Here is a 12,018-nt window from a genome sequence, read left to right on the forward strand (position 1 = left end):
AGAAATTGCTCCAATAAGTTTGGAATTTGATTTAAGTAGTTTTAAGATTTTGATTTCAATTACAGATAATTTTATGTTGGATTTAAGAATGTCAAATTTTCATACATTGCTTGGGTTTGAGAAAAAAGCATTGAGAAATACTGAATGGGGAACTACAACACCAAATATAACTAACTCTGTGGATACAATTTACATTCATTGTGATCTTATTGATAATTCACTTGTTGATGGTAATTTCAGTGATATTATCTATGCTTTAAGTACTGCAGATTTAACAAGAGCTTATCCATTTACAAAAGAACCACAAAGAGTTGGATATTCTGAAATTAATAAATATATTATAAATTCAATTAGGATATATATTACAGATGTATTTGGTAGAATAATTAATTTTAATGAGGTTGAAACAAGTTTTACACTAATTTTAAAAGAAATATGAAATTATAAATTTTAGTTTTATATAATGTACAAACAAGTTTATGACAAAAATAAAGGAATATTTATTTATGTTGATGCTCACACGGGAAAAGAAATCATACATGGAACAGGTATCTTTGACACTTTAACGAAATTGTTTTCAAGCGGAGTTGCATCTTCAATTAGTACAGCTGGAAAAAAAGCTTTGGAAACAGCAGGAAAAGCAGCACTTGAAAGTGGAACAAAAAAGGTTGGAACAGAAGTTGGAAATTTAGCTGCTGATAAAATTGTTGAAAAACTTAAAAAGAAACCTGCTCCGGCAGTTGGTAATTTAATTGCTAAGGAATTACAAGAAAAAAATAACAGTAAAAATTATAAGGAGGAGGAGGATATTCATATGAGAATAAATAAAATATTGTCAGGATCTGGGACGCGTAAACGTATTAACAGATTAATTTATAAAAAATAAAATAAAAAATAAAATAAGATATAATATATACATGTTTAGAACAAAACAATATTGTGAAAGATATGAATTAACTCCTATTCAATTAGATACAGCATTAATATCTGTCTTGGGAAATAATGTTAAGCAACAAAAAAACGGATATCACTTTAAATTAATGATAGAAGTTCATATTTTGATTGGTTTAATGGTTATTTTGAAGTAAGTTTTAAAGTAAATAAACTTGCTGATGGTGCTGAGTATGATGGAGCTCAAATTGCTCTAATTAATAATGCAGCTTCATTAATTGATCAGTTAGTGGTTAAACAAAATGGAAAAATTGTTTATGATTGTAATAATTTATACAAAGTAATAAATGTAAAAAATTTAGTTGAACTATCTGAAGATTATGCAAAATCAACTGGAACAAATGAATTTATCTATTTAGATACTACTGCTACTGCTGCTGCTGATGATAATTCGGGGTTTGCTATTAGAAAGGATTTAATCAAGAAAAATAATGAGGTAAATACTAAGATTCCATTAAATAATTATTCATTTTTTCAGGGTTTAGAAACTAATATTATACCTCCAAGTCAAATTCAAATAACACTACAGTTGACAGATGATGATGAATTAATTTTTAGAGCTGGCGGAGACCCAGGTAGGGTAATTGTAACAAAATTAATTCTATGGGTTCCACGTTTGATTTTCAATGAATTTGGACTTAATTTAATTTCTGAAAGATTTACAAAAGCAAGATGGTCATACCTTAGGGAAATGATGACGCAATCAACTGATACACAACAGATTAATACAACTTTTAGAATAACGGCTGGTGTAACAAAACCACAACATGTATTTGTTTATTTACAACGACCTAACAAAAGTAATAATCAAGAACATAACCCACATTTATTAGATACATTTAAAGTTAATGCAGCAGATGATGCTTGTACTTTGAGTTCTTGTCGTCTTGAAGTTGGTAATGGTGTTTTTTATCCAGAAACAGAATATACAAGTATATCAAGAATATATGATGATGTAATTAATTATTATTATAAACAAAATAATAAGACTACTGGAAGTCTGCTAAATAGATCAAACTTTAATAATTTATTTGGATTTGTTCATTTTAACTTGGAATATAAAAAGGAAGTAACTACAGAAGATCCTAAGCAGATTACATTAACAGCTAAATTAAATACACTTCCCGCTGCAAGATATCGTATTTACGCAATTGTATTATATGAGGAAACAGTTGAAATAAATACTATTGGAAATGAACTTGTTATTGTTTAAATAAAATAAATATAAATTATATATAATGACATCAAATTATATTGAATATAAAGTTAACCTTATAGATGGACAAAAGAAAAATTTAGCCCGAGCCTACAACAACAAAATTTCACATACTTTTAGATTAAAACATGAACAATTACATGGAAACTTTCCTTTACTTTTAACCAAAACACAAATTAATCAAATTAAAAAAGCTGTTGCAAATAATAAGGGATTAGAAATTACAATTTCAAAAAGCCAAATGTCCAGTCAAGGTCAAAATGGTGGATTTTTAGGAGCTTTAGCTGGTTTGTTAGGAAAAACAATTCTTCCAATGGCAGCAAAAATAGCTCCAAAAATATTAGCCCCTCTAGGCATTGGAGCCCTTTCTGGACTGGCCAGTACTGGTGTTAGTAAAATACTTGGAAATGGTATGATTTCAGTAGCTAATGATAAGAGAAATATGATATCACCATATCTTACACCTAATCAAAGAAAGCAACTAGTAGGATCTGGAGTGATTAAATTAACACAAAAACAAAAACAAGACGGTGGGTTTTTAGGTATGTTGGCTGCTAGTCTAGGAATACCTTTGATTACATCTTTGTTAAGTGGTAAGGGACATGGCCAGGGTATACAGATTGATTCACAACAGATACCTTACAGACGAATTCCTATAGTAAAAAAAAAATAAAATTTAGTAAAAAAAAAATAAAATTTATAAACAAACCTATTTCTAACTTTGAAATTGAACAATGGGTAAAACAATTAAAAATTAAAAACTTTAGGGGTGTATTTAGTAGAAATAATTTATTAAAATTAAAAGAAAAGGACGAGTGTGGAATAATCAATTTAGATGACTCTATTGGTCCTGGAACACATTGGGTTTGTTACTTAAATAATATGTATTTCGATCCATTTGGACTTCCTCCACCAAAAGAAGTAATTAAGTATATACCAAATGTAAAATACAACAATGTTCAATATCAAGACAAAACAAGTATGCTTTGCGGATATTATTGTTTATTTTTCATTAAAATGTTACAAGACAGAGTACCGTTGTATGATTTATTGTATAAAATGCTAAAAATTAATAATGTAAAACAAAATGAACAAACTATTATAAATTATTTTAACCAATAAGGACATTTATTTAACTGGAATAATTAATATAATGGGAATATTCAATAATATAAATGAAAAAGTAAATAAAATAGAAAGACAATTAATAAGAAAACCTCCATTGTTTTTAACATGTTATACCCAAGATACCGATGGTGGATTATTTCAATGGAAAACTGTAAATGCTAGTCCTGGTTTAGTTCAAAATGGTAATAATGTAAGAATTAATTTTAATTGCATCTTAATTATTCTTGTTGATGCAATTAAATTAGATAAAGGAGAAGCTAAATTACAAATAAAAAATAAAGAAAATGTAATTCTTCAAAGTTATCATGTAAAAAATAATAGAAAAAATGAATCTATTTCTATTAATTATGCAAATGAATTTAAAATAAATGATGTTATTTATATTAATTCTTTAAACGTTATGAATATTCAGTTAACAATTTATGGTTCTATAATTTAAGAGTTAATTTAAGAGTTAATTTAAGTTTTAATTTAAGAATAAGCTAATGTATCAATACCATTATCAAGAATATATCTTTTATCGTCATAACATGATAAAGATGTTTTATTTATAACATAACTGGAAAGATTGTGTTTATCAGAACGAATAACTTTAAAGGTGTGATTAGTTTGGGTTGAATTAAACAAAGTATCTTTGTAATTTTTATGAACTATTGTTTTCTTAACAACAAGTTTTTTAATTCCTTTACATTTTTTAACATTAACTTCATTTTCTAATAAATAAGAATACATTTTACTTCTTAATCCGACAAATTCAACAATGGGAATGCCGGCAGCTTCATCTTTAAATTTTCCAATTACTTTTTTATTATTATCAAAATAAAATTTTGAATTACTATCGTAATCACTATTATCAAATAAATCTTTGTCCTTATAAAAATCCTCATATGCATCTTTGGTTTTTATTTCATAACATAATGAATCAGTGTCAGTGAATAGTAATTTACAATTACCCTCGTACTTTTCCTTAATGTAATTATAATGAAAATCATACATTAAATATTTTGATAAATCTAGAATGCACATTCCAACATAACAAGGTCTGTTTAATAACAAACTTTCTTTTATTCTATGAATACCAAACAAATTCTTGTTAAACATCGTTGAACTAACAAATGAAGGTTTGGCTATGTATTTTAATAAAATATTTTCATCATGAGTTAATTTAATATTAACCCTCTTGCGTAAGTTCTCCATCGTCTTACCGAATACAGAATTGTTCATTAACTTAAAAAAGTCCTTTTCAAATGAATTTTTTGCTTTAGATCTTTTTTGAGTATTAAAATCAATATACTTTTTTAACCAAGGAGATGAATCAAAAGTTAATATTTTATGTATTTTTGTTACTTTTAACCCTAATTGTGTATATAGTTCAAGATTTTTAAAATGAACTACATAATTTTGTTTTTTCATTAAAGTTGGAACTAACTTCTTTACATTACTTTTTCCTATTTCAAATTCTGTTTTAATATTTTTACTATAATCAGAAAGCCATTCGTCTGGTATTTTAATTTTTTCAGAAGCTAAAGGATAATCGTTGTGGGTTTTATGTAATTCTTTCGGATATTCAAGATCACATTCAACTATAAAGTTAGTTTTACCTTTTGCAATTAATTTCTTAAATTGTTTTTCGGATATAAATTTAAAGTTTCCAGAGGGTAAAGGTTGACACATAGCCCAACCGTAAAGATTATTGGCGTCAAGGTACATAATGTATTTGCTTTCTTCTTTTGAATTATAATCTTTCATATATTTATTGTTTGCTTTACTGTATCTGTTTGAAATATAACTTATTCCTCCTCTCAGTCCCTTTTCAATAAAAAGATACATATCAATATCAGTTATTAAATCTAACTTAATTCCAGTCATTTTTAACATTGCATCCCAAGCTAACCCAGGGCTACTAAAATAATGACAAGGATCTAATTTGTAGTACTCCAAACATAGTTTTCTAAAATTTTCGAATACATCAGCTAAAAGTAATACGTCAGTTTTTAAATATAGATCATGATATTCTCCCATTGTTTTAATTTTAAATTTATTCCAAACATTTTTAGCATGTTCGTATTCATTATCAGAAATATTAGTTTCATTTAAAATGGAATAAAACTCTTCTTTAGAAGGTAATTCTGTTTCTTTAAATTTTTTAAATGAATCCGTGTAATCATATGGATAAACACCTTTTGTCTTTAATAATTCTATGTAATCAAATTCTTGAGATAAATATTTAAATTCTGGAATATTTTTTACTAAGTTATCCAATGATTGAGACATAAATTGGAATGAATCAATAAAGACCAAGTCAGAAATCATAAATGCCATATATCTTTCCATATTGTTAGGAATAACATTAATTTCTTTTTTAAATTTCCCTATTTGTTGCATAATAAAATGACCGTCATAACCTCTTAAATTATGAAAAATAACAGGAATTTTATGTGTTAGTTTAAAATTAATATTACATTCTGAGTGAGCACTTCCTCTAAATTTTCCTGTTATATGACAGTGATCTCTTACTTTGATTGAATCTTCTATATATTCTTTTTCACAAATATGACAAAACTTTTGTTTTTTAAATTCACTTTCATCTTTTTTAGACATTCTCAAATCTTTGTTAAAATGTTCTTTAAATATTTCTTTACAATATTCCTCTTCCTCAAGCATTTTTTCAATAAATTTATAAACTGCATTAGGACCTCTATAAATCTGGGTTGGTTTAGTATATTTATCGTCATAACAACAAACAACTTTATAGCCGTAACCACAATCTATATGATTTTGATATGGTTCAGTAAATGAAGATTCAGTTGATGGTAAAGCAGTTAAAACTTTTTTAGTTATTGATTCAAAATCAGCATTTACAAAAATTACAAAAGGTACTGCTAAACCTTTATGGTAATTTTTAAATTGTACTTTACTTCCCTCTTTTGGCATTTTTACGCCTTGGGTACCATTAATAGCTAAACAATTTGGAATATGTTCATTTAATATTCTTTCTTGAGTAAAGTGTTGCAGACAAGATCTACAAAAATGTTTCTTGTTTGTATTTTTTGTTTTGTTATTCATTAATCTATTAAAGTCTTTTATCCAAACATAATGTTGGACTACAGTTCTTGAGGGCTTACAGTCATCATCAGTTATTTTATCAGTTATTTTATCAGTTATTTTATCATTAGTAATTAACAACATGTCACAGTGTTCTTCGTATTGATATTTTGATATGTACAATGGATAAATACTATTTTCTTCATAACCAAATATATTAAATGATATTTCATTTAAAACTTCAATTTTAGGTATTTGATTTAATGTAACAGGAAATTTAATTCCAGTATAATCAAGATCGTTTATATGTTTTTTATATTTTGAAACTCTATGAGGGTTTTCTTTAACAGGAAATTTGTAAGCTAAATGGCACCATCTAAAACATTCGTTATCATCATTCTTTATATTTATTAATCCTTTCATTGGATGTTGTAATGGTTTTGGTAATTCTAAATAACTTGAAGAGCCAATGGACTATACTTATATCTATTTATATAATGAGCATCAACTGACTCTATTCTCCAGCCACTTCCTTCAGAAATCCAATTACCAATTCTATTTATTATTTCATCAAAAGCTTGATGTAAAGTTTTTTTTATTTCGTTTGTGTTAATAATTTCTAAAGCCTTTGATTGAAAATAAGCTGATTTATATATTGTATCAGTTTTATCCATTTTTGCAAAAGTTATTTTTAAAACAACGTTTATTTTTATACCTTTTAAAGTTTTAAGTTCAGATTTAAGTATTTCATAAGAGTTGTTTATAGTTAAATATAATTGATTCTTTGGATCTTGTCTATATGTAATTTTAATTTCAAATTTCTTATAATATTGTTTTGTAGATCTCTCGATTTCCATCTATATATTATATTTAGAAAATAAAATTCGTTAAGCAAAAAAGGATTAAAAAAATAATTAAAAAATAATAAAATAAATAAAGTTTTAAATTATCTTTAAGAAGAAATAAAATATTTAAATTTATATCTTTTTCCATTAGTTTTTGATATTCCACATTTTCCTCGGTTTTCTCCTTTGCAGCACATTGTTATTAACCCAGAATTAATACCAAGGTCTTTAGAAGCTGCATAATTGCTTTTATATGTTTTTTCTTCATTAGTATCACAGTCGTTTACAATAACTTTTTTAGGATTGTTTCGAATATTATTTGGTTTGGGACAATCACATAATCTTTCAGCATTTTCTTCTTCAGTTAATAGACAACCACAGTTCCATTCAAATAAATTATTTTTTAAAAGATAAGGATCTATAACATTTTGTAATTTATCAATAACATGATTTTTATATTCATCGCTAACTATTTGATCAAGTTTTGATTTAATAACATTTCTTCTTTTAAGAACTTTCTTATATGAATTTTTGTCTGGATTCATTATTTCTCCTAAAGTGCTAGATAATTTTGGCATAATCATTCTATCTACCTTTCTATTAACCATCTATATATAATATACTTACAGAAAAAAATCTCTAAAAACGCATCTAAAGAACATTTAAAAAATAGGTAATATTATCTATATCTTTTGAATAAGATTTTAAAGTCATTTTTTCTAAATTGTTATCAACTGTTAAAATTTTAATACCTTCTTGAAACATTCTGTTTAACCACTCTTCGTGTAATTTGTGTAGTTTTTCTAAATAATCTAAACCAACTCTATTTTCTTCCGTTCTGTTTCTTTTTTGAAGCCTTTTAAAGCATATTTCTGGGTCGGTTTTAACATAAACAAATCCATCAATTGGATTTTTTCCGTATGGTTTTATAATATAATCAGTTAAGAAAAAATTGTATACTGCCCACTCGGGGTTATTTATAACACCATTGTCGTGATGTTGTTTTGTAAAAACGTTACTGTTAGTTAAATAACAACGTTCAAGGACAGAAACACCATCAAACTGTTTAGCAGAAGATAACATTTTTATATGACTGTTTAAAGTTGTTAGCTGAAAAGGAAATAAATATTTGGAAGGTTCTTGAGCAGCAAGTTCAAAAAGGTTATATGAATTATAACTTGGGTCCATAACATTTTGCCATTCGTGAATTGGTTCTGGAATTATATTAAAATTAGGATTATATTCTTTAATAATATCTAAAAACGTACTTTTTCCTGATGCAATATTACCTTCAACTGATATAATTTTTCTCATTTATATAAAATACTTATAGAAAAAATCTTTAATTAAAGTTAATATAACTCTTCTTCTTTTTTACTTTTATATCCGTTAAGTTTAAATTCCTTCATATACGTTTCAAAAGGCATTGAATATTTTTTTTCTTTCTGCATTTCTAATAGTATTGTAAAAATATCCTGAATAACTTGTTTCTCTTCTTCTTTATTTACTTTTCCAATCCGTGCTTTTGTTATTAGTTGTTTTATTTTGTGATGATGTGCTTTTAAAATAAATTTCTTGTCGTCAAGTTTTAGTCTGTTAGTAAATATAGTAATTACTGATGGAACAGCGCCAGCAACTGCTACAAATATAGGAATAGCTGGAACAAGTGCTAATGCAGCTGAGCAACCAAAGACACCTGCTGTAATATATAATCCGGTACTTACTCTCCCACAAAATTTATAACTTTTCTGTAAGCAGCAGCTAGTTTGGTTAAGTGAATGATTAACTGATCTATTGTTTCTATTCCATTATTAGAAATTAATTTTTTATGGACCATTTATATAATATATATTTTAAATTAAATTTCTTTCAATTCACTAAATGGTACCCAACTATTAAATTTTTCACTATAACCTTTCCATTTTACTAAAGCTTGTTTTTTCTTATAGTCTCGTCTAATAACTTTTTCTATTCTAAAAACTTCTTGTGTAGTAGGTAAAAGTTCTTGTTCATAAAATGAACCTTGAATTATTTCATCATTTAAATCTTTAATAGTGTATGTTCTGGGATTTGTATTATTAATTTTATAAATTATAAATATTTCCTCTGTCCAGTTTGGTGTATATCCTTTTTCAAAATGTCTTTTAAGTTTGCTTAAGCGAACTCGATCACCAATTTTAAATTTTGTTTTACTTTTTGGTATTTTTAAATCACCATATAAATTAAAGTAAACAGTACCTTTATTTAAGTTTTTACTAGCTTCGGTTGGTGTCATTTTTATACTAGAATGTTTTGTTTTGTTATATTTATCAACCATATCCTGCAAATTATTTAAATAAGTATAAGTATTATTTGCTGTAAAATATTTCCACATTATTCTTTTTAAACTTCTATTAAATCTTTCTATTACTACAGCCTTTCCTTCATTAAATGTATGGTACATATTAATCTTATTTTTATTTAAAAATAATTCAAACTTTTTATTATAAAATTCTTTTCCTTCATCTACCCATAAATTTACTGGTAATCGTCCTTCTAAAATTATTTTTTCAAATGCTTCAGTAACAGATTCTCCAGTTTTATTCTTTAATGGAATAACCCAAGCATATTTACTAAATATATCAATAACGGTTAACAAGTACTTTACTCCTTTATTATATTTTGAAAAAGCTTGCATGTCAACTAAATCAGCTGACCAAGTATCACCAATATCATTAACTATCACTCTTCGTTTCATAAATTTTCTTTTAATTGGTTTGTGTAATTCTTCTGCTAATTCATCGCTCCATGTGATTCCGGGGGTATACTCTACCCCCTTTTCCCGTTTTTTGACTTTTGTTTTTGTCCGAGACCAAGTGTGTATTTCGTTTTGATGGCTGGTTTTACAACTAAATGTTTTGCAATCTTTTCTCCAAATGTTTTTGATTTAGTTTTATTTAAATTGGAAAGCATTTGTTTATCACATTCACTTTTACTTAGTCTTGAGTCGTAGCAAAAATCATGGTCCATACATACTGCATCTAGTTCGTTAACAGGGGGTCCATTTTCTAGGGGGTTCCCCGGCCCACAATAGTTATATCCTGGGAGGGTAAGTCCTTTTTTAGGCAACAAAGGTAACATTGCTTTATGGATATCTAATTTACCTCCAGTTTTGTTTTTAACGAATTTTGATTTCGTTTTTCCGCAAGATTTACATTTTGCTTTTATCATTAACCTCCCGTTTTTTGTTGTAACATAGTGAGGATTAACATTATCTGTAAATTTTCTTTCTTTCAAACAATATATTTTATTTTGTAAACTCATCTTATATTATATATGTTTAAAATTTTTTAGTCTGTTTAAAATCTGTGGATTTTAAATTGTTTGGCATTGGTCGGTTTTTTAGAAGTGGTTAAAAGGTTAAGTGGGGTCAGGGGGGTCAAGGTTGTTTTCGCTGCGTTGACATTGTAAACGTTACTAAAAATAAACACAAACATTGTGCACGGTATTTCAAATATAAAGATAAGCGTTTACATTGTAAACGTTACTAAAAATAGGCGTTTACATTGTAAACGTTACTAAAAATAGGCGTTTACATTGTAAACGTTACTAAAAATAGACGTTTACATTGCAAACGTTACTAAAAATAGACATTTACATTGTAAACGTTACTAAAAATAGACGTTTACATTGTAAACGTTACTAAAAATAGACGTTTACATTGTAAACGTTACTAAAAATAAATGTTACTAAAAATAGGCGTTTACATTGTAAACGTTACTAAAAATAGGCGTTTACATTGTAAACGTTACTAAAAATAGATTTACTTTATTTTACTATAGGTTTTAACAATAATTTTTTAAAATCTTTTTTTTTTCTTTTTTTTAATTGTCCAGCATTGGTCAGTCCGGACCAAGGGGTTATAGGTCAAGTGGGGTCAGATGTTCCAAAACAAACAATTACTATACTACTATTACTTTTTCCTACACCTATTTTTCATGAAAGTTCTATCACAAAATAAAGAAAAAATGAAAAGAAGATAGGGGATGGAATAGATCCTAGTGAAATCCCAGTCAGTTGTGGTCTGCTACCCTAAAAATATTTGCTCTCCTCCGCGCAAGAAACACCTACTTCCGGTTTCGATTTGCAAAACTTGCCATGAGGGTTGTATGGACATGAAAACCGTCTCATTTCATGCAGAATGTATTCTAGAAGTGAAAACGTGTGATTAAAGTACTCGTTCTACACGAATTTGCGCAATAAATAGGAAAAGTAGGATCTGTTTATTATGGACTTCTTTCGGAAGCACAATTTCGACCGAATTACTGACCTTATTCCATAAGTAGTCTAAATATAATTAGTGCTAATCTTTTTTCCTTTCCTAGTGCCTTTTCTCAATATGAAAAAAAAGAACAGCCGGATTTAATGGTGTTCAGCCTATAAGCGAAATGGTCGATAACCTCTCACCATAAAACCGGGAAGAGATGTTTATTGGTGGCTAATAGCGGAAAACGGGATTTATCCTATAATGTCAATATGGAGAATAATTGGCAATATAACTACTCAGTGACGATATTTGGTTGATTTTTTAGTACAAAAAGAGTTTTAGAGTATTTCCAAAGGTTATTTTAGGTAAAGCATAAGTAAGTTCCTGAATAAACGTTACCTTGCTATTCCTTTTATTTAAACATGTACATCGTATAATTGCGTTAAAAATTTACGGTTTACAAAAAAAAATAAACGTGCAGTTTGCTCTGTAAATAAGCCGCACCATGAGAAAACTATCATAGTGGCTTTGCGAATAGCAAGGATTCAGACCAGTCTGTGCATCCGCGCAGTCTGGCCAGGATCCAT

At 27.2% G+C, this 12,018-nt stretch overlaps 1 protein-coding gene across 1 annotated transcript in view; it reads left to right on the forward strand.

The window, feature by feature from the left end:
* The window catches only part of LOC123565009 (uncharacterized), a 118,648-nt gene that overhangs the window by 29,244 nt on the left and 77,386 nt on the right, over positions 1–12,018 (forward strand). The window lies entirely within an intron of this gene.

The sequence above is a fragment of the Mercenaria mercenaria genome, chromosome 2 (genome assembly GCF_021730395.1).
Source record: "Mercenaria mercenaria strain notata chromosome 2, MADL_Memer_1, whole genome shotgun sequence".
In the NCBI taxonomy this organism is placed as follows: domain Eukaryota; kingdom Metazoa; phylum Mollusca; class Bivalvia; order Venerida; family Veneridae; genus Mercenaria; species Mercenaria mercenaria.